Source organism: Nicotiana tabacum, chromosome 24 (genome assembly GCF_000715075.1).
Source record: "Nicotiana tabacum cultivar K326 chromosome 24, ASM71507v2, whole genome shotgun sequence".
NCBI classification, from domain to species: Eukaryota; Viridiplantae; Streptophyta; class Magnoliopsida; order Solanales; family Solanaceae; genus Nicotiana; species Nicotiana tabacum.
Window position 1 is genome coordinate 47,077,575 of NC_134103.1, and position 4,751 is coordinate 47,082,325.

Consider the following 4,751-nt stretch of genomic DNA (forward strand, 5'->3'; position numbering starts at 1 on the left):
CCGATCGATTTCTCTTATCTCTCTCTCTCTCTCTCTCTCTATATATATATATATATATATATATATATATATATGGCATGTACAATTGCTTGAATGTTGTACAATGTGCATCGGGGTTATACCCTACCTTGACGGTTGGGAATTTAGGCCTCATCTATATCTACTAGATGAAGTTTGTCCGTGCTAACATTTCAAAATTTGTGTCTAATATTTAGTTGCAAATGTGATTAAACCCTAAATAGGTTTAGAAGTTTGAACAATCATAATTTTACTAACACAAAAGCACAATCCATTCTTATTAAATAGTGACAAATGTTAAAGACTGCGCGCCTACTACTCGTAACATACATATTCAGAATCTGCGCATTCAGAAACAATAAATCTCACTCCCTCAATGATATTAAATTCGCAAAGATAAACTATACAAAATAATAGACCAAAGACACTACTTATTCATGACTTAGTTTTTGAAACATCTTCTGCTAGTAAGTAGCTACTCTAACTGCATGACTGAGTTACCATTGATAAGTCAAGATAAATAGGCGATTCAATTCATTCATACATCTTTGTCCATATTATAAGCTTTGATTCTTACTTGGTCTTAGTAAGTGTCTTTACTTGCTTCAACTGGTTGGGCAGGGTAAGAATGTCACAACTTAAGGAAATCTATGAATTTGTAGTATGATAAAAATATCAGAAGTCTCATGTAAAAGTAAGTAACTTCTTTATCAGTCGTTTAATTCAAAGAAGAAATGCACCAATCATCCGTCAATGAAAGGGTATCTTAGAGATATAATATAGTCTCTGAATAAATGAAATTTCGATGACATCCAAGATACTGAACACACACATTTATAATTATAACAAAACATATCATTGAACATAACACATCAAGGTTGTCATTGGAATCAAACTAATTTGCTTAAATCAGGAGAAACAATTAAATAAATAGCTTGCACAAAAAGAAAAATGAAGACAACATAAAGTACAAAGTACCTCTTTCTGCAGGCATGTTAGAACCAATTGAAGCATGTGCATAACCACAACATAAAGACAATGAAATAAATAAACTAAAACACATACGCAATCCAAAATCGGCTATTTCATGGAAGTGCTTGAAGTGATTTAAGCCTTACCATCATAATAATATATTACATAAATTTATAGAGAACGGTATGCTGAGGGATTAAACAAAAAGAGGTACCAAGATGAATAGTTCATATTTGTTACCATTCGAAGTGAAGGAGGAGGAACTTTAACTCTTTGGCAACTATGGTAAGTAAATTTTGCTCTGAGTTTTGCTCGGTAGTTATAATCAGCAAACAAAGAAAAATAGAAGAAGTCGAAAGTAGTCATCACAGAAGCATGTTCATAATACATACTTCATATATGTTAAAAGATAGCACATATGTGAATGCATGTACTCATCCCATTTATAAATATACATGAATCATATAATCCTTTTGCATTTCATTTACTGAACTAAAAGTATAGCAAACCAAACTATCAAGAACTACAAGTGGACAGGTGAATTAATCCCTACCAAATATGCAAAGACGGTATATCAATCCACTACTTGTACTTTCACGCAAAACATCGGAATGAAATACAAATTTAAAAGCAAATTCCAAGCAAAACTATATTTAAAAAAAACTGTTAGGTGAAGTGCAATGAGAATGAATGAAAGAAGATAGCATACGTTGATTTCATATCGAGCTACTTGGAACTCTATTTTAGGGCATCAATGGATAATACCGCCAACGTTGATGTTCCTAAAATGAAACTGCACTCCAATCATGTGACTTTTACCCTTGAACTATTCAAAATATGTCACTTTTATCCTCCGTTAAATTTTAGTAGCAATTATACCCATGCCGTCTAATTTTTGGCCACATATACCTTTACTACTAACGACCCTCCACATCAGATGCCACACATATTTAACTATAACATAATTAATGACGTGGCTATCCAACATGAAAAAAGCTCTCCCTTGATCAACGGTCTTCTTCTACCTTTTAAAAAACCTTAATTCATATCTTCAAGACCCATTCCATAAAAAACATCATCAAAATTGGACAAATATTGCAGTTAAATTACTTCATAGCTAGACCAAAACTGCAGCAAATACTGAACACAAAACTGCAAAAGAAAAAAAAATGCAGCAAAACTGCAATTAGACCAAAACTGAACTGTAGCAAAAACTTGAGAAAAGAGTGGAGCTTTAATATCTTTTGAGACATGTATTCTTTTGAACTGAAAACTTGTGCCTTGCTATAAATCGAGGGAAGTAATTAAGCTCTGCAAAAAAATTTAATTTCTATGCTCGAGTATATTGAATATCGTCAAGCCTTCTATGTTAACTTCATTAAATATTTAAACTCTTTCAATCAAACGTCTAACCACCCGCGCAATTCATTCTAGTATTACATATTTGTCTTTTGCTGACTTTCAAATAGAACAGTATAACTTTTTTAGAAATTTACGGTACAAAATGATGGACTTGAGGAGCATACATTTCAAGAGATACATGTTCCAAAAAGAATATGGTACTTAGTTTAGTAGTTACTTCACATAAATGAACAAACAATAACGGCAAAAATAACCAAATAGATAGCTAAGAACTACAAATCAACCACCATAAGTCATGCTGCAAAATTTGGCATAGGACATCTAATGGTGCGGGAGCCTTATTCTGGAAGCTTCAAGAACTAATTTGTAAAAGATCTATGCATATATATTATTATAATAAATACCGGTGGCAATATGGTGAGCTTCTCATTCAAATGGAAACAGAGGATAATATTGCTTTGGCATGCTTACTTGTTGATATTAAGAAAGTGTTGAAGCAGAGTAGCAACAAGGTTGCTGCTTATAAATTTAGTGACTTGGTATCTAAGCCCATATAAAAATTAATGAAGAAGAAACCTAAAGTGGTTAGTCAATGACGCCTTATTAGTTATCATTCCATGGATAAAAAAAAAAAGCACTTTTACTATACCGATACTAACTCTATAGTTTTAGTTCTTTGCTAGAAAAGGACCTCTTCATCTGAGGTAGGCTCATGGCTCATGAAATCTATGATAGGTTCTCCAAGTTTATAAATACTTTAATTTGCTGGGGCGATATAGATCACTAAGAAGACATCTTCTAGCATGGTGCATATTAAGACTTTATGAGCAAAGGATATTTATTATAGTCCTAGATCAAGCAATTATAATATACACATACATGACTTATGCAGAAGTACTTTTTTCTATCAAAGAGATCCACTCAAGAGGTTGGTAATTTCTTCACATACACCAAAATATGAATGTGTATTTGAAGGGAAGAATATTTTTATGTTACTTGCTATTGTTAACATGATCTTAATAAGCATGGTACATATGCATCGTTGATAAACCTTGTAAAGTTCAAAACTTTATTTTTTCGTCAAGCTATTATAGACCCTCTAGCTTCTCAGCAGGAAACTGGAAGAAACATTCCATTAATTTTTAAAATTATTCATTCAAGGATTAAATATCGATATATTTTTATCTATCCTTAAAGATTACAACAATAAGAACTACTCCTCAATTCCAAATAAGAAATAAAAAAATAATTAATAATAAGAATATTTTACTTTATCTTGACCAAAAAAAGTCACTTTATGAAGATCTAATTGCTCACCTTGTGGTAAAAAATATCCAATTATGTCATGCAAACCAGTGTTTTTAAGAGCGAGAAGTGCAAAAAAGCAATAAGGGCTCGCCTCGATTCAAAAGCGAAGTGCACGCTTTATTAAAGTGAAGCGCAATTCTTAAAAAACATAATGTAAACCTTGCAAAGACACAATATAAAATTATAAATAATCAAAAAGTTCAATTTAAAAACTTAAAAGTAGGTACTAGGTACCACCAAATCCTCCACAAACCATAGGACAAGCAAAAATCAAAGCTACTAAATTACTAGAATCAACCTCTTATTCTTCTACTCTTCTTGTTCTTCTTCAAGATTGTCAAAATCTTGAATTCCTCTATTATTTTCATATTGCTCGTCATCTTCCTCCTCCTCCTCCTCTTCTTCTTCATGATCACTTTCATCTTCATCAATTAGGGATAGGGATCGACTTGTAGTAGCCACACTTTTTCCCTTCCTAATCGAGCTTGAACTTGAAGTATTCCCCCTTAAACCATAAGGATTCTTCCCAACTCCACTAGCAACCGCAACATCACCCCAAGTGAAATTAGAGTTGCCTTCAAATACTTCTTCATCTTCACAATTTTCGGGGACTCCGGTTAGCCACTCATTAGCCTCATCAATATTGTCCAAAATAATTGGATCAATTAGATTGTGGTGGTTGTAGCGACACCTAAATGCTCTATTTTATGAACACTAGATTATGGAGGCGCTTCAAGGTTAGTCAATTCCTCTTCTTTGTATGAATCTGCAAACAAGATGTGTCAACTAATTAGTAGGAGTTGGGACAATTGAGATATAATTTACTTTATCTCAAAACACGAAATAATTCTTTTTATTTCTCACGTGTTCAAAAACGCTCCAGTTCCTTTCACATCCGGATGAGCTACAAGTTAAACTTAGAACTCTGATGGCGAAAGTCTGTAAATCCGGAGTCTCTACACCATATTGGTCCCACCACTCAACTATAGAAGTGAAAAAAAATATTCAAGAGTTAATAAGTATAAAAAATACATTAAAGTTAGTGCTATAAAATATAGAAGCACTTGGTCACCTGGCGACTTCATCTTTCT